Source organism: Pristiophorus japonicus, chromosome 4 (genome assembly GCF_044704955.1).
Source record: "Pristiophorus japonicus isolate sPriJap1 chromosome 4, sPriJap1.hap1, whole genome shotgun sequence".
Classification (NCBI taxonomy): Eukaryota; Metazoa; Chordata; class Chondrichthyes; family Pristiophoridae; genus Pristiophorus; species Pristiophorus japonicus.
Genome location: NC_091980.1, coordinates 273,901,380 through 273,921,545, shown reverse-complemented (window position 1 = coordinate 273,921,545; position 20,166 = coordinate 273,901,380).

Genomic DNA, 20,166 nt, shown 5'->3' with positions numbered 1-20,166 from the left:
GAATTCTCTATCAATCCCCCCTTTGATTCTTTCACAAACTGAATCATAAAACATCAGCTATCACTGGTTAAACATTCTACAAAATAATTTCATACATGTTAATAGAGTTTCCTTCTAAAATTTGTTGATGTGTTTCGCCACATGTCCGGACTAGTAGCTTCCACACAAAGTTACACCAACCCGAGTTCCATCGTGGCCACAATGGAAGTCTGGTTTTAGTAGGTTAATTAACCTTATTCCAATTTAACCCAAATCAATACCTTAATTCAACCAGTAAACAACCTTCCCTTAAGCATAACATACCCCTGTGCCATGTACAGACGGTCTGCTGGGACCTGCAAGGTGTCTCACCTGTGGGACAGCAGCTACAGCCACCTGGTCGCAACAACATTTAATCAACATAAACAAACAATATAAAAGTAAAACAATTACAACGACTAGAATTAAACCTTCCACCAATGAAGTTCCTATTGAACCTAGCCATTCAGTGGCTCCGCTCCACAAAGTGAATGATGGGGGTTGCTTAAGTTTTTCTACCTCCTTTTGGATATGCTCCGCTAAGTGGGTAATTTCTTCGGAGCTATCTGGGATATATGTGCAACACTCAGTTCCGAGTAGGGCGCAAGTACCTCCCTTTTCAGCCAGGATGTAATCAAGGGCCAGTCTATTCTGTAGGGCTATTGTGCGGATTGCTACCATTTCTGCATTGATTTTAACTAGGGCCTGTGAGGTATCATTGGCTACCCATTCCACAACGGATGCCATGTTAATGAATTCCCTTGCCAGTTTGGCGGTCCCATACCTGGGGATCAGAATGGCAAAGAACCTCTCTGTTTCTGTGATAGCTCTCTTAGGACGATGTAAATGTTCCGACAGTGACTTTACATGATACATATAAGGCACAATGTAGGCTAAATAGCAGGATCCCGTCCAATTCTGGGGCAGCCAAGGGTAGGCCTTGTGGCCACACACCCAATAGGTGCCATTATAGGCAATGAAGGTTAGCTGTTTCTTTGTCAGCAACACTCCGGGGCCTGTCCAGGCTTTTCCATCTGTTTTATTCAGAATCCCCGTTACGTTAAGATTTCCCACATCGGCCCAGTTTGGACGGTTCCGTGGCTTGATTATATTATAATTTCGGGAGCAGTTACTATACCCCATATTTTGGCCTCGTTTGATGTTTCTAATCAGACAGACCGATTCCCCCGGTCTTCCTATTCCCGTTGTATTAGTGATAACAAAAAATGGGGGCCGTTTGGAATTATTGTAGCACGGTTGGTATCTCCCTTCAAAGGTAGTCAGATTGTAACCTGCTGACTTCCATTTACGTGCCCAGTTTTCCGTATCCTGAAATGCCTTGCCTGTTTTGTTTTGATTAATTATCCACTCAGCCATTTCCGAGATATTCAAGGGAACTGGCCTCAAGGGAATCCCTCCCTTTGAGTGAATAGGAATATGCGCACACACCCAACAACTAGAAATGTTACCTTGTTTGGCATAAATGTATGACATATATAAAAAGGTATTTACATGTAATTCCCTTGCTATCCTACTATTTCCCTTTGGTGCAGAGGGTCGGCTAGCAAGAAGTAGGCAAATGCCTAGAATACCTACAATCAGTATTACAGTAAATTTAGACATTTTGGCAAAAAGTAATTGTCCTTATTAGATTTCAGCTTCAGTTCCGGGTGCTCGTTTAACGTGTGAAGCGTGGATCCAGGCTTTCTTTCCTTGGACTTTAACAGCTGTCTGGGTGGTCAATAACACTTGATAAGGTCCCTCCCACTTGGGACCCAAAGGTTCTTTCTGCAACTTTTTCACATACACCCAGACTCCCGGGATGATGTCGTGTCCTCCTTCGGGTGGAATACCCCAAGCTGCCGATACCTGTCGGGAAACAGAACTAATAGCATTTGTTAGGTTCTGACAGTATGATAACAAAGTGTCACTCATTAAGTGAACATCAGCTTTCCTTAAATCGATAGTTCCTGGCAGTGACATGGGTCTAACTGTTATAATTTCAAATGGGCTTAGACCTGTAGTTCTGTTCGGGGTTGCCCTAATGCTACATAGCATTATTGGTAGTGCCTGGGGCCATGGTGTTCCTTCTTGGTGATATTTGGCAAGCTGTTGTTTCAGAGTTCGATTCATTCGCTCTACTTGTCCTGATAATTGTAAATGATAAGGACAGTGTAAATCCCACGTAATGTTCAGTAACCTACAGACTTCTTGGCAGACAGCACCTGTGAAGTGTGTTCCCTGATCTGAGTCAATGCTACTCGGGACTCCCCATCGGGGAATGTAATCCTTACACAAGACCTTTGCAGTGTGATTGGCTGTGGCTCTTTTAGTTGGGACAGCTTCTATCCATCTAGAGAATCTGTCAACCATGACAAGAATGTTAGTGTATCCTTGGCATGAAGGAAGAGATATATAATCAACCTGGAATGCTGCAATGGTCCGACAGGGGCAGGGGGCCTCAGTTGGGGCATTACCGTGATGGGTCCAGAATTATTTTTCTGGCAGACCACACAGCGGTCTGTTACCAGCTGGGCATGTGTTTTAAATCCCCGACCCCACCAGCTTTTCTGGAACCGTGCCGTCATCTGTTGTGAGGCCAAGTGTCCCCATGAGTGAATCTGTTGGGCTAAAAAAGGCATAAGCGCTTGTGGCGTGACTGGCTTGTCGGTAACTCTTTGTCTCCAGACACCATCTTCACATAGCTTAATTCCTGCCTCAATCCATGTCCATTTTTCCTCTCCGGAGCACTCGCCTTGCATTGTTTGAAGGTCCCGTGTCAGAGTCCTGAGTGTTTTCAATCTGCACATCTGTGTTGGTTCTTCTGGAGGAACGCCCTGTGAGGTGGCATCTTTAGCTGCCTGGTCGGCTAGGGCATTTCCCTGTGCTTCCATGGTATTTTCCTTGGTATGGGCCTTACACTTCAAGATGGACACTTCCTGAGGTAATTATATGCCTCTAGTAAGTCTCGGACTTCTTTTCCATTTCGGATAGGTGTACCAGCAGCAGTGAGGAATCCTCTTTTCCGCCATAACAGACCAAAGTCGTGAGCGACTCCAAAAGCATAACGCAAATCTGTGTAGACATTAGCTGTCTGTCCTTCTGCTATTCGACATGCTTCTGATAGGGCCCGTAACTTGGCCTGTTGTGCTGACGTTCCTGAGGGTAAACATCCTTTTGCCACTACCTCATATAAGGTTGTAACTGCCCATCCTGCTTTTCTGGTACCATTGTCAACAAAGGAGGAACCATCTGTAAACAGGATGAGGTCTGGGTTGTGCAGAGGCTCCTCTGCTGCTAAGGCTGCTTCTTCTGTTTCTTTTAAAATCTCCACGCAGTCATGCTCTTCACATTCTCCCCGCTCTTGCTCCCTCGATTCTGATATCGGGAGCATAGTTGTGGGATTAACAGGGCTGGCCCGGACGATATGGAGATTAGGAGCTTCCAAAACTGCTGTCCAGCGGGTCCATCTAGCTGCCGTCACCTGATTCATTCTATTCATAGACAGCAAAGCATGTATGGTGTGGGGACACTTGACAATCAGCTTTTGGTCGAGGACAAGACCCGCAGTGATCATTACCGCTCGACATGTAGCTTCCATGGCCCTTAGGCAACTTCCCCATCCGAGGGCTACCGCATCCAGTTTTGCCGAATAATAGCCAATAGGTCTTTGCCGATCCCCATGTTCTTGTGTCAGTATAGCTGTCATATATCCTTCTTTCTCATGGACAAACAGGGTAAATGGCTTACCACTGTCGGGGATTCCCAGAGCCGGTGCCGAACACAAAGCCTTTTTCAAACTCAGGAAGGCCTCTTGCTATTCCTTAGTGAGGGTGATGGCTTCTTTAGAGGCACATTTCCTCTTTAAGATATCATTCAATGGCTGAGCAAGCTGTGTGAAGGAGTCAATCCAATTTCTGTTAAAGTTACACAATCCCAAAAAAGACCTTAGTTCCTGAATAGTGGTGGGTTTTTTAGCAGCCCGAATGGCTGCAGTTCTATCCTGGGTAAGTTCTCTCTTTCCTTGTGAAATCTTTTGTCCCAGGTATACAACCTCTTCTTGGGATATTTGTGCTTTGTCGATGCTGGCTTAATGTCCTTTTAGCCGAAGGTGGTCCAGCAAAGCTCCTAAATCTTGTTCATGCTGTTCTTCCGTGTTTGAAGCTAGCAGGATATCGTCTACATATTGGATGACTGTGGATGACAAGGGAGGTAATTCTCGCAAATGGCTTTGTAAAGCCATGTGGAATGCCGTAGGGCTGTTGTGGAAACCCTGCGGTAACCGGGTCCAAGTTTACTGTTGTCCTTGGACCGTGAAAGCAAACCACTGTCGAACCTCCAGTGCCAGAGGCACTGACCAAAATCCGTTGGGCATATCTATAACCAAGAAATATTTATGTTCCTGTTTGAGGGCATTAAAAATGATGGAGGGGTCTGCGACCAAAGGAACTTTTTGATTAATACACTGGTTAGCTTTCTCATAATCGACAGTCAAACGCCAAGTCTCATTAGATTTCTGTACCGGCCACACGGGGCTATTGGAGGAGCTATGCGTTTTAATAAACACCCCTTGTTTCTCCAATTGCTGAATAACCGGTAAGATTCCCGCGATGGCAGTTGGACTGATGGGATACTGTTTAGTGCATGGAGGCTTGGTCCCGGTAAATGACACAGGCTCCATCTGGAGTAGGCCACAATCGTTCTTATCTTTAGCCCATATCGGGTGTTCCTTCAATTCTTCTTTCTTCAAAGTTCTAATTGACCATGTCACCCGACTATCCTCGAAATGCAACGATGAATCTACTTGGATTAGAACGTCCATTCCCAAAAGGGGTTGATCCACTGGGCCTATCCAGACCGGCGTGGTTAGTTCATGTGGACCCAGCCCTATAAGTACCGGTGTTGTCCTTTTAATTTCCATTTTATGGCCCCCAACTCCATAGGCTGTACGTGCCCTGCCATCCAACGGCAAAAAGTCTCCATATTGTAGGGGTAAGCATGTTAATTCCCCCTGTGTCTAAAAGACAGTCCACATCCTTATCGCCCACCCTCACAGTTATATATAGCCCATCTCCCCTTTGTTGTATTAGTGCGAGGAGGTGGACCAGGGTGGGCTCTAATAGTTTTTTGCTGTCCCAAGTAACTCCTTCTGTTATTGTATTGTCAGTCGCTTAAATGAGGTCGGTATCTTGTGACAAGCCTGGTTTGTTGGCTGAATTGTATCCCTGGCTGCGTCCTCTTCCCCGGCCGCGACCTTGCTGTTTTGCCCTGCACGTCTTGGTCCAGTGACCTTCTTTCCCACAATAAGAGACACGGGAGTCGAGAGAGGCAGCGGCCTATAAAAGGCTCAGCAGTCCGGGGAGCGTCGAGAGAGGCGGGAGTCGAGAGAGGCAGCGGCCTATAAAAGGCTCAGCAGTCCGGGGAGCGTCGAGAGAGGCGGGAGTCGAGAGAGGCAGCGGCCTATAAAAGGCTCAGCAGTCCGGGGAGCGTCGAGAGAGGCAGCGGCCTATAAAAGGCTCAGCAGTCCGGGGAGCGTCGAGAGAGGCGGGAGTCGAGAGAGGCAGCGGCCTATAAAAGGCTCAGCAGTCCGGGGAGCGTCGAGAGAGGCGTACTTGTGCAGCTCCAGCTGAGAGAAGTCAAAAAAGAAGTAGAAAGAAATCAAAAGGTGACGTCACAGCCAATGTGGTAAGTGATTGGCTGCTGATTGGTGAGTAGTTTTTCTTTTTCTTTATTAGTCAGTAACTTTTAACATTGTTGTCGGCAATTTAAGTGTATCTAAGGGTTAAGTCATGGCAGGACAGCTCAGTCATGTGATATGCTCCTCCTGTACCATGTGGGAACACGGGGACAACACCAGTATCCCTGACGACTACATGTGCGGGAAGTGTGTCCACCTCCGGCTACTGACGGTCCGCGTTGCGGAGTTGGAGCTGAAGGTGGATTCACTCTGGAGCATCCACGATGCTGAGAATGACGTGAGTATCACGTGTAGCGAGTTGGTCTTACCGCAGGAGAAGGGTCCACAGCCAGCGAGGGAATGGAAGACCAGCAGGAAGAGTAGTGCAAGGAAGGTAGTGCAGGGGTCCCCTGTGGTCATCCCACTGCAAAACAGATACACTGCTTTGAGTGCTGTTGAGGGGGATGACTCATCAGGAGCGGGCAGCAGCAGCCAAGTTCATGGCACCGTGGCTGGCTCTGTTGCACAGGAGGGCAGGAAAAAGAGTGGGCGAGCGATAGTGATAGGGGATTCAATTGTAAGGGGAATAGATAGGCGTTTCTGCGGCCGCAACCGAGACTCCAGGATGGTATGTTGCCTCTCTGGTGCAAGGGTCAAGGATGTCTCGGAGCGGGTGCAGGACATTCTAAAAAGGGAGGGAGAACAGCCAGTTGTCGTGGTGCACGTTGGTACCAATGACATAGGTAAAAAAAGGGATGCGTTCCTACGAAATGAATTTAAGGAGCTAGGAGCTAAATTAAAAAGTAGGACCTCAAAAGTAGTAATCTCGGGATTGCTACCAGTGCCACGTGCTAGTCAGAGTAGGAATCGCAGGATAGCTCAGATGAATACGTGGCTTGAGCAATGGTGCAGCAGGGAGGGATTCAAATTCCTGGGGCATTGGAACCGGTTCTGGGGGAGGTGGGACCAGTACAATCCGGACGGTCTGCACCTGGGCAGAATCGGAACCAATGTCCTCGGGGGAGTGTTTGCTAGTGCTGTTGGGGAGGAGTTAAACTAATATGGCAGGGGGATGGGAACCAATGCAGGGAGATAGAGGGAAACAAAAAGGAGGCAAAAACAAAAGACAGAAAGGAGATGAGGAAAAGTGGAGGGCAGAGAAACCCAAGGCAAAGAACAAAAAGGGCCACTGTACAGCAAAATTCTAAAAGGACAGAGGGTGTTAAAAAAACAAGCCTAAAGGCTTTGTGTCTTAATGCAAGGAGTATCCGCAATAAGGTGGATGAATTAACTGTGCAAATAGATGTTAACAAATATGATGTGATTGGGATTACGGAGACGTGGCTCCAGGATGATCAGGGCTGGGAACTCAACATCCAGGGGTATTCAACATTCAGGAAGGATAGAATAAAAGGAAAAGGAGGTGGGGTAGCATTGCTGGTTAAGGAGGAGATTAAGGCAATAGTTAGGAAGGACATTAGCTTGGATGATGTGGAATCTATATGGGTAGCGCTGCAGAACACCAAAGGGCAAAAAACGTTAGTGGGAGTTGTGTACAGACCTCCAAACAGTAGTAGTGATGTTGGGGAGGGCATCAAACAGGAAATTAGGGGTGCGTGCAATAAAGGTGCAGCAGTTATAATGGGTGACTTTAATATGCACATAGATTGGGCTAACCAAACTGGAAGCAATACGGTGGAGGAGGATTTTCTGGAGTGCATAAGGGATGGTTTTTTAGACCAATATGTCGAGGAACCAACTAGGGGGGAGGCCATCTTAGACTGGGTGTTATGTAATGAGAGAGGATTAATTAGCAATCTCGTTGTGCGAGGCCCCTTGGGGAAGAGTGACCATAATATGGTGGAATTCTGCATTGGGATGGAGAATGAAACAGTTAATTCAGAGACCATGGTCCAGAACTTAAAGAAGGCTAACTTTGAAGGTATGAGGCGTGAATTGGCTGGGATGGATTGGCGAATGATACTTAAGGGGTTCACTGTGGATGGGCAATGGCAGACATTTAGAGACCGCATGGATGAACTACAACAATTGTACATTCCTGTCTGGCATAAAAATAAAAAAGGGAAGGTGGCTCAACCGTGGCTATCAAGGGAAATCAGGGATAGTATTAAAGCCAAGGAAGTGGCATACAAATTGGCCAGAAATAGCAGCGAACCTGGGGACTGGGAGAAATTTAGAACTCAGCAGAGGAGGACAAAGGGTTTGATTAGGGCAGGGAAAATGGAGTATGAGAAGAAGCTTGCAGGGAACATTAAGACGGATTGCAAAAGTTTCTATAGATATGCAAAGAAAAAAAGGTTAGTAAAGACAAACGTAGGTCCCCTGCAGTCAGAATCAGGGGAAGTCATAACGGGGAACAAAGAAATGGCGGACCAATTGAACAAGTACTTTGGTTCGGTATTCACGAAGGAGGACACGAACAACCTTCCGGTTATAAAAGGGGTCGGGGGGTCTAGTAAGGAGGAGGAACTGAGGGAAATCCTTATTAGCCGGGAAATTGTGTTGGGGAAATTGATGGGATTGAAGGCCGATAAATCCCCAGGGCCTGATGGACTGCATCCCAGAGTACTTAAGGAGGTGGCCTTGGAAATAGTGGATGCGTTGACAGTCATTTTCCAACATTCCATTGACTCTGGATCAGTTCCTATGGAGTGGAGGGTAGCCAATGTAACCCCACTTTTTAAAAAAGGAGGGAGAGAGAAAACAGGGAATTATAGACCGGTCAGCCTGACATCGGTAGTGGGTAAAATGATGGAATCAATTATTAAGGATGTCATAGCAGCGCATTTGGAAAGAGGTGACATGATAGGTGCAAGTCAGCATGGATTTGTGAAAGGGAAATCATGCTTGACAAATCTTCTGGAATTTTTTGAGGATGTTTCCAGTAGAGTGGACAAGGGAGAACCAGTTGATGTGGTATATTTGGACTTTCAGAAGGCGTTCGACAAGGTCCCACACAAGAAATTGATGTGCAAAGTTAGAGCACATGGGATTGGGGGTAGTGTACTGACATGGATTGAGAACTGGTTGTCAGACAGGAAGCAAAGAGTAGGAGTAAATGGGTACTTTTCAGAATGGCAGGCAGTGACTAGTGGGGTACCGCAAGGTTCTGTGCTGGGGCCCCAGCTGTTTACACTGTACATTAATGATTTAGATGAGGGGATTAAATGTAGTATCTCCAAATTTGCGGATGACACTAAGTTGGGTGGCAGTGTGAGCTGCGAGGAGGATGCTGTGAGGCTGCAGATCGACTTGGATAGGTTAGGTGAGTGGACAAATGCATGGCAGATGAAGTATAATGTGGATAAATGTGAGGTTATCCACTTTGGTGGTAAAAACAGAGAGACAGACTATTATCTGAATGGTGACAGATTAGGAAAAGGGGAGGTGCAAAGAGACCTGGGTGTCATGGTACATCAGTCATTGAAGGTTGGCATGCAGGTGCAGCAGGCGGTTAAGAAAGCAAATGGCATGTTGGCCTTCATAGCAAGGGGATTTGAGCACAGGGGCAGGGAGGTGTTGCTACAGTTGTACAGGGCATTGGTGAGGCCACACCTGGAGTATTGTGTACAGTTTTGGTCTCCTAACCTGAGGAAGGACATTCTTGCTATTGAGGGAGTGCAGCGAAGGATCACCAGACTGATTCCCGGGATGGCGGGACTGACCTATCAAGAAAGACTGGATCAACTGGGCTTGTATTCTCTGGAGTTCAGAAGAATGAGAGGAGACCTCATAGAAACATTTAAAATTCTGATGGGGTTAGACAGGTTAGATGCAGGAAGAATGTTCCCAATATTGGGGAAGTCCAGAACCAGAGGTCACAGTCTAAGGATAAGGGGTAAGCCATTTAGGACCGAGATGCGGAGGAACTTCTTCACCCAGAGAGTGGTGAACCTGTGGAATTCTCTACCACAGAAAGTTGTTGAGGCCAATTCACTAAATATATTCAAAAAGGAGTTAGATGAGGTCCTTACTACTAGGGGGATCAAGGGGTATGGCGAGAAAGCAGGAATGGGATACTGAAGTTGAATGTTCAGCCATGAACTCATTGAATGGCGGTGCAGGCTAGAAGGGCCGAATGGCCTACTCCTGCACCTATTTTCTATGTTTCTATGTTTCTATGTTTCTATAATGACATTTTCTGGCTAATTTTCCTAATAACTGTTTATCGGAATCCTGGGATTTCCATCCCATAGCCTGTACAGCTCGGACTTTAGCTCCCATATCCCGATCTAATTGGTTACATCGATCCACCAATGCTGCAAAGGTAATTCCTCTACCTTCCCAGTCTGGTAACACTACCTTAAGCATTTTGGACAGTTCTGGCTTTAGACCTGCCACGAAAGCTGCTTTCAGGGGTCCAAACACTTGTTCATCCATTTCCTCATCCATATTATTCATACCCGAATGTTCTAGCCACGTGCATCTAAACCGCTCATCATACTCCAGGACCTCCTCTGTTCCTTTCTGTTGGCAGGCTGCAATTTTTCCCCAGTCTGTCTTAGCTGGACTGAAGGCTTGCAGCCAGTGTTTAATCACTTCCCATCCTGCGTCTAATTCTTGCTCATCCTGCCCCAAAGCTTCTTCTACCTTGTCGTGCAATTTTTTTCCCTCTGTTTTTGGCACCATTATGGTCAAAATTTGCACTCCGTCCCAGGGATGAAGTTGATATATATTTCTTAAGCGGTCCAATTGGTCCCACGTTTTTGCTCCCCCTTTCTTTGGATTGGGCAATTCCTTGGACCATTTATCAATTTTCTCTGGGTCTGCCGGATCATGAACTAAGTATTCTGCATACACCCTTTTCCTCGTTTTTTTGGTTCTGCCCTCATCCGCAGTCTCTTCTGATTTGACTACAACTCGTCTATTTTAAATGGGGCAAAGCGCACCCCTAATTCTTCATCCTCCGACCCTGTATCGTTGGAGGATTCAGAATTCGTATCTATTCCTTGGTCGTGTCTTCGGGTTTGCGCTTTTAATTTATCCAAACATGGGTATCCTGGGAATTGACCGATACATTTTCCTTTTCCTATTAAGTCTCTTGACCTAATGATTTTTTCCATTCTTTAATTTCACTTTTAAGATCTTTAACTTCCGCTTAGGATTTTTCAAGTTCAAGTTTTTTCTGTCGCAGCTGTGCACAAACAGGTTGCAATTGGTCCTTTGTACTGGTTAGTTCTCGATCATGTTGGGAACGCATTATAATTTCATTCCGCTTTCGGATCTGTCCCATAACGGCTAGGGACCATCTAGTTCGCTCTTTATTTTTCATACTGGTCGTTTTTCCCCAGACCCTTTTAATCTCGTCCAAGGACCATTGTCCTTTGGAGGTTCCGTACTTTTGTTCGATCTTAATACAGGTTTTAGATAAGTTGAATTGTTGCTCTATGTAATCTTTCAACTGTTGGAGGATTTCATCTATCGAAACCTCAGTTGGTGCTTGCCCACCTTTAACAGTTGTAGGCAATTCTTTGCTCTTATCTCCTGCTGCCATAATACTGATTTCTTTACTGGGGTCTCGAGTCGTAGGCTTTCCAGCCGATCAGTGGGTCGGTGATTAATTAACTAACACACCGCCGAAGTTAGACGTCTATGGGAGCTCGAGCTGACTACCAACTGGAGGGTTCGCAAACCAGAGGCTTTCGGAATCGCGTAGAAGGAAAGGCGAATTTAGACTTTTGACTGAGGACTTTTATAAAGAGGAGTCCTTACCTCAGTATGTAGGTCCGATGTCCAAAATTCAGTTTCTTCCCTCAGCGATCCTGTTCGTGACGCCAAAATTGTTAGATCTCTTAATTTCCAATGAAATCCGAACTCCGATTGTAGTTTTAATGTAACTTTATTCTGGCAGCAGCAACAAGCTCTTGGCTTTAAGCCAGGCCTTTGTCCTTCTGAGACCACATGGCCAAAATGGCTGTACATATACCTGGTTCAATTTACAGAAAAGAACTCGCCTTCTTTGACCTTATTGGCTCATTTAATAGTCTGTTAACCTTTAATTGGCTCGCTACAGAAGGTCCTAAAATGTCAAGTTGATTGATGACTTAATGCAATGTGGTCTGTGTTTTTTTCAAAACTGCAGCCGGGCTGCAGAGCTTGAATTCTCTATCAGGTATAAAAGGCAGTCTACCATGCTGCTTCCTCACTCTGGAGTTACATTAAAGAGACCAAGGTTACAACAGTTTGAGCTTACAGTATGCAGTCTTGTGGAGTTATTCTGAACATAACAACTGGCGACGAATAACAGATCATGGACTTTCACGCGGTTATGGCTGCCGTTGGTATTCTTGAGAGATTTGTTGAGGGTGATGATTGGAAAGCTTTTGTTGAGCGTCTTGACCAACGAGCTGGATACGGATGATACAGCGGTCAAGCGCAGGGCGATTCTCCTCACCGTTTGTGGGTCCACGATATATGGCCTCGTCAAAAATCTGCTAGCACCCACAAAACCAATGGACAAGACATATGCAGAGTTGTACACGCTGATTTGGGAACACCTCAAGCCGAAGGAGAGCATCTTAATAGCCAGGTATCGGTTTTACACACACCATCGCTCTGAGGGCCACTCACCAACCTAAGATGTCTTGCGGAACCATGCGAATTTGCTGGATTTTTGGGGGAAATGTTGCGGGACATTTTCATGCTTGGAATTGGCCACGAGGTCATTCTTCGGAAACTGTTGTCTACCAAATCCCTAGATCTGAGCAAGGCCATCACAATAGCCCAGGCTTTCATGTCCACAAATGATAACACTTAACAGATATCTTTGCAGCATTGAAACTCACTGGCAAGTACTGTGCATAAAATAACACTTTCAGCAGGCAGAACTGTACATGGCAGGGCCTACATGCCTACAGAGGCCAGACCTAGGATGACTCAGAGTCCGCTGTGGGGTGTGAATGCGAATCCATTAACACCATGTTGGCGCTGCAGGGGCAATCATAGGGCCCATCAATGTTGATTCAAGCACTACGTGTGCAAGGGCTGTGGAACAACGGGGCACCTCCAGCAAATGTGTAAACGTACTGCGACTCACCACGTGGCAGAGTCGGCAGAAGATGACCGATCTGGCGCGGATCACGCTGAACGAGTAAGAAAGGCAACTCAGCCCGAGGCTCCGATAATGTTGAAAGTCAAATTAAACGGAATTCTAGTTTCCATGGAATTGGACATGGGGGCGAGTCAGTCAATTATGAGACAGAAGGCTTTTGAGAAACTGTTGGGCAACAAGGCACAAAGGCCAAAACTAAGCCCGATTCACACAAAGCTGCGCACTTACACCAAAGAGCTCATACCAGTCATTGGCAGTGCGGCAGTGAAGGTATCGTATGATGGAACTGTGCATGATTTATCACTATGGATTGTACCAGGCGATGGCCCAACGCTGTTTGGCAGAAGCTGGCTAGGAAAAACCCGATGGAACTGGGACGACATCAAAGCACTGTCTTCGGTGGATGACGCTTCGTGCGCCCAAGTGCTAAAGAAATTCCCGTCATTATTTGAGCCAGGCATCGGCAACTTCACAGGTGACAAAGCAGATGCATCTAGTCCCTGATGCATGGCCCGTTCATCACAAGGCCCGAGCAGTTTCATACATGATGTGAGAGAAAGTCGAGATCGAGCTGGACAGACTTCAACGAGAGGGAATCATATCGCCAGTCGAGTTCAACGAGTGGGCCAGTCCAATTGTTCCGGTGTTAAAAAGCGATGGGACAGTCAGAATCTGCGGGGACTACAAGGTAACGATCAGTCAAGTCTCGTTACAGAAATAGTACCCACTGCCCAAAGCGGATGACCTGTTCGCAATGCTAGCAGGGGGGAAGTCGTTCACCAAGCTGGATTTAACCTCTGCTTACATGACACAGGAGCTGGCTGAACCTTCAAAAACATTGACGTGCATCAATACACACAAAGGACTGTTCATATACCACAGATGCCCTTTTGAGATTCACTCGGCTGCGGCCATCTTCCAGAGGAACATGGAGAGTCTGCTGAAATTATGGCTGCCATTGGTGTTTCAGGACGACATCCTGATCACTGGTCGCAACACCACCAAACACTTGCACAACCTGGAAGAGGTTCTAAAGCAACTGGACAGAGTGGGAGTCAGGCTGAAACGCTCCAAGTGTGTTTTCCTGGTGCCAGAGGTCGAATTTTTGGGGACAAAGATTGCGGCGATGGCATCAGACCCACAGACTCCAAGACAGAGGCCATTAAGATTGCACCCAGACCATAAAATATGATGGAGCCGCGTTCGTTCCTGGGACTCCTCAACTATTTTGGTAACTTTCTACCGGGGTTGAGCACTTTGCTGGAACCTTTGCATTTATTGCTACGCAAGGGTGATGACCGGGTTTGGGTAAATCTAAAGTGATAGCCTTTAACAAGGCCAGAAACCTGCTATGTTCTAACAAGTTACTTGTATTGTATGACCCATGTAAACATTTAGTACTAGCTTGTGACGTATCTTCGTATGGGGTCGGTTGTGTGTTACAGCAAGCCAATGTGTCAGGCAAACTGCAACCGGTTGCATATGCATCCAGACGTTTATCCAAGGCTGAAAGAGCCTAGATTATGGTTGAGAAAGAAGCATTAGCATGCATATACGGGGTTAAGAAAATGCACCAATACCTATTTTGACATGTATCCTACATGGCTATTGTTGGTACTATCTCAATGTGTGCCACCAGAGGGCACAGCAGTGGGAGACTTGTAGCTTACTTGTACCGGTGTGCCTGGCCTAGTATAAAAGACAGGCCACCAGGTGTGATCCCCACTCTGGAGTTAACTAATAAAGGACTAAGGTCACTATAGTTCAAGTACAACACATTGCCTCGTGGAGTCATTACTCGAGCATCTAAGGACACAATAAATTGGTGACGAGATTACGAACTTTCACATGAAAATGGCTACCCTTGGTATGTTGCAGCAGTTCGCCGATGGTGATGATTGGGACGCCTTTGTGGAGAGGCTCGACCATTTCTTCACAGCAAACGACCTGACAGGAGACGACCTGGCCACACTGGCTGATAAGCACAGAGCTATCTTGCTAACCAGTTGTGGGCCCACCGTATATGGCCTCATCAGGAACTTGCTGGCACCAGCGAAGACAACGACCAAGACGTACAAGGAGCTCGTAACCTGGATCCATGAGCAACTCAAGCCCAAGGAAAGTATCCTCACAGCCAGACACCGGTTCTATACCCACCGATGGCCCGAAGGTCAGGAAATCGCAAAATGTGCTGCAGACCTCAGGAGGCTGGTGGCACCGTGCGAGTTCGGCAACCACCTCAACGAAGCGCTGCGGGACATTTTTGTCATTGGAATTAGCCATGAGGGCCTTCTTCACAAGCTACTGTCGGCAGGTACCACAGTCACACTGCAGAAGGCCATCTCTGGCATTCATGACCTCGACCTGCGGCTCTAGGCAGATGACTCACCCTCAGGACTCAAACCCGGCAGGTACTGTGTACAGAGTGGCGCCGTTTAGAGGCTGGACTGTAGAGCGCGAACAGGTCCACGAGTCTCTTAACTCAGAGTCTGCCGAGGGGGGCTAATCGAGTAGCACCATGCTGGCGTTGCGGAGGGAATCATAGGGCTCACCAGTATAGTTTTAAAGACTACATTTGCAAAGCTGCAGCACAAAGGGCCACCTCCAGCGAATGTGTTTGAGAAATATGATTCACTGTGTCTACTGTCACAGACTATAGACTATACAGACTATAGAAGAGCTATAGATGGCCAGGAATCCAGAGGGGACTATGAATCGATAGGCAGAGAGGCAGCCCAGACCCGCTAGGAGGTACATAGCATGTTTACGTGCACCACCGAGTGTTCCAAGCTGAAGATGGAAGTCGAGTTAGCTGGCGTTCCAGTCTTCATGGAAGTGGTCACGGGGTGAGCCAGTCAGTGATGAATCAAGAAGCCTTTAAGAGGCTATGGGACAATCAAGCTGAACGACCCAAGTTGGTCCTGGTTCAGGCAAAGCTGCACATCGACACTGATGAAATCATCCCAGTCGTTGGTAGTGCGAATGTAAAGGTACTCCGTGATGGCGCGGTGCACAAGTTACCTCTGTGGATTGTTGCAGGTGATGGACCAACGCTGCTCGGCAGAAGGTGGATGGAGAAGATCCAATGGAAGTGGGCACCACTCCAGTGATCGATCCTCTGAGCTCAGAGACAAAGCAAGCCCTCACCTGAGGGTGGACCCGGCACCGGAGAGCAGACCAGCGCGGCACCCGAGACACAGACCGCTCAGCACGACTGCGTGGAGATGATCCAGCTGAGATGACCCGAACGCATCTTCCAGGCTCCAGTGGCAGGACTCCAGAGGAAGAAAATCGGATCCAGAGGCGACTTTCCATCTTCGGAGGCAGAACCCAGGCAGAAGAGGATCACCGCAGTCGACATCATGGATGGAGGAAAGATGGCGCCCAAACCATGAGGTGAGGCGCTGAAGACAAAGATGGCCGCGGCCAGACCACGAGGTGCAGCGCTGATGGAGCAACACGTGGCACCAAATAGAGAAACGGGTTGGGGTAAAGAAAGCAAGGCTCTCTTAAAGGAAGTCTGCAACCCACTACAATTAAAGGGACAGTTCCACACACTCAAGCAATGTAATAATAACTGTGTCAGAGACAAAATGGGTAACTGATCATGTAAAATGGGTAACTGATAATCTGAATTGTGTACATGCAACCAGCGGGGAAAAGTCATAGAAACATAGAAACATAGAAAATAGGTGCAGGAGTAGGCCATTCGGCCCTTCGAGCCTGCACCGCCATTCAATGAGTTCATGGCTGAACATGCAACTTCAGTACCCCATTCCTGCTTTCTCGCCATACCCCTTGATCCCCCTAGTAGTAACGACTACATCTAACTCCTTTGAATATATTTAGTGAATTGGCCTCAACAACTTTCTGTGGTAGAGAATTCCACAGGTTCACCACTCTCTGGGTGAAGAAGTTTCTCCTCATCTTGGTCCTAAATGGCTTACCACTTATTCTTAGACTGTGACCCCTGGTTCTGGACTTCCCCAACCTTGGGAACATTCTTCCCGCATCTAACCTGTCTAAACCCGTCAGAATTTTAAACGTTTCTATGAGATCCCCTCTCATTCTTCTGAACTCCAGTGAATACAAGCCCAGTTGATCCAGTCTTTCTTGATATGTCAGTCCCGCCATCCCGGGAATCAGTCTGGTGAACCTTCGCTGCACTCCCTCAATAGCAAGAATGTCCTTCCTCAAGTTAGGAGACCAAAACTGTAAACAATACTCCAGGTGTTGCCTCACCAAGACTCTGTACAACTGTAGTAATACCTCCCTGCCCCTGTACTCAAATCCCCTTGCTATGAAGGCCAACATGTCATTTGCTTTCTTAACCGCCTGCTGCACCTGCATGCCAACCTTCAATGACTGATGTACCATGACACCCAGGTCTCTTTGCACCTCCCCTTTTCCTAATCTGTCACCATTCAGATAATAGTCTGTCTCTCTGTTTTTACAACCAAAGTGGATAACCTCACATTATACTTCATCTGCCATGCATTTGCCCACTCGCCTAACCTATCCAAGTCACTCTGCAGCCTCATAGCATCCTCCTTGGAGCTCACACTGCCATCCAACATAGTGTCATCCGCAACTTTGGAGATACTACATTTAATCCCCTCGTCTAAATCATTAATGTACAGTGTAAACAGCTGGGGCCCCAGCATAGAATCTTGCGGTACCCCACTAGTCACTGCCTGCCATTCTGAAAAGTACCCATTTACTCCTACTCTTTGCTTTCTGTCTGCCAACCAGTTCACAATCCATGATAGCACACTACCCCCAATCCCATGTGCTTTAACTTTGCACATTAATCTCTTGTGTGGGACCTTGTTGAAAGCCTTCTGAAAGTCAAAATACGTCACATCAACTGGTTCCCTCTTGTCCACTCTACTGGAAACATCCTCAAAAAATTCCAGAAGATTTGTCAAGCATGATTTCCCTTTCACAAATCCATGCTGACTTGGACCTATCATGTCACCTCTTTCCAAATGCGCTGCTATGTCATCCTTAATAATTGATTCCATCATTTTACCCACTACCGATGTCAGGCTGACCCATCTATAATTCCCTGTTTTCTCTCTCCCTCCTTTTTTAAAAAGTGGGGTTACATTGGCTACCCTCCACTCCATAGGAACTGATCCAGAGTCTATGGAATGTTGAAAAATGACTGTCAATGCATCCGCTATTTCCAAGGCCACCTCCTTAAGTACTCTGGGATGCAGACCATCAGGCCCTGGGGATTTATCGGCCTTCAATCCCATCAATTTCCTCAACACAATTTCCCGACTAATAAGGACTTCCCTCAGTTCCTCCTTCTTACTAGACCCTCTGACCCCTTTTATATCCGGAAGCTTGTTTGTGTCTGTCATGTATTCAACCAGCATTGTAACCCATGTATAATCTGACCTAAGTTGTACACTGTGAGAACAATGACCACTAGGTGGTGAACTTGTGGGAGACACTCCTAACCTGGACCTTCAGATATAAAAGGGGAAGCTCCACCCACTTCTTGCAATTGAGTGCTAAGGAATAAAGGACAGGTCACAGACTGACCTTCTCTCAAGCATGGGCCTCGTGAGCATTTATACTGTATAGTAAGGATGCATCAATGGCGACGAGAAACTGGGATTTAAACCACGCGAGCATGGTCACTAGCAGAACAGACGAGAGCTACTGTGTTAAGGAATGGTTGGGACAGAGATTCAACATTGTTAAAGCAGCACACAGTTCTCCAGGCAGACAAGGGCAATCGGGCATGCCCCAACATGTAGTCGAACCCAGAGGGGGAGTTCGACAGAGTCAATGGCAAGCTGAATGGCGATTCACGCCATTGCAAGGGACAATGCGGCCAGTAATGGGGCCATCCACACCTGTTAATGGCGCACTCACGGACATACACAAAGGAGATCATTCAGGTGCTAGGCAACGCCACGGTAGTCGTGACCCACAAAGATTCGGAGAGCAGGTTGCCATTCTGGGTTGTCCTGGGGGATGGTCCCGCACTACTGGGGAGGAGTTGGCTTGCTGTCATGAACTGGAAATGGAGCGATGTCAATGCAATTTCCTCTGTGGAGCGAGTATCATGCTCACAGATCCTGGACAAATTTGATTCATTATTTCAACCGGCATTGGCACTTTCATGGGGGGCCAAGGTAGTGATTCACATAAACCCGGACGCCAGGCCAGTACACCACAAGGCCAGAGCGGTGCCGTACGTGATGCAGGAAAAGATAAAAGGTGAATTGGACCGCCTGCTGAGGGAAGGCATCATCTCGCCAGTCGAATATAGTGACTGGGCGAGCCCGATTGTGCCGGTGCTCAAGGCGGATGGGTCGGTCAGGATATGTGGTGATTACAAGGCCACCATCAATCGGGTGATACTCCAAGACCAGTACCCGCTACCGAGAGCGGAGGACCTCTTTGCGACGCTATCCGGTGGCAAACTTTTTTCAAAATTGGACCTGACCTCAGCTTACATGACCCAGGAGCTGGCGAGTGAGTCGAAGAAGCTGACCACCATCACGACACACAAGGGGTTGTTTGAGTACAACAGATGTCCGTTCGGGATTCGCTCGGCCGCCGTGATCTCCCAACGAAACATGGAAAGCCTCCTCAAGTCTATTCCAGGGACGGTGGTTTTGCAGGACGACATCCTCATCATGGGTTACGATACTGAAGAACACCTCCACAACCTGGAGGAGGTGCTACGCAGACTGGACCAGGTAGGGCTGCGACTGAAAAAGGCGAAGTGTGTCTTCCTAGCTCCAGAGGTAGAATTCCTGGGGATGAGGGTAGCAGCAGACAGGATCAGCCCTACTGCGTCCAAGATGGAAGCGATCCAGAGAGCACCCAGACCCCGTAACACGATGGAGCTGCGTTCGTTCCTGGGACTCCTGAACTATTTTGGTAACTTTCTTCCCAAATTGAGCACGCTGCTAGAGCCGCTACACGTGCTCCTACGCAAAGGGCGCGAATGGGTCTGGGGGGACAGCCAGGAAAGGGCTTTTAATAGAGCACGCAATTTGTTATGTTCCAACAATCTGTTAACGTTGCATGACCCATGTAAGAAACTTGTGTTAACGTGCGATGCGTCGTCCTATGAATCCCAAGTTTCGCCATGATTTGCTCCTGATTTTTAGAAGCAACTGGTGTAGAACGGAGTATCTTAGAAATCGGAATTCTCGCCATTTAGTTTGCTCCAGTTCTAGTCAGTTAGAACAGTTTCACTTTGGAATAGAATTTTTTTTCCACTTATGCCTGTTTTCAAAGTTTCGTCAGTGAAAACTTACTCCAAACTAACTTAGAATGGAGTAAGTGAAGATTTTTGTACGCTCGAATAAACCTTGTCTACACTTTAGAAAATCAGGCGCAAGTTACAAATCAGGCGTAGGGAATGCGG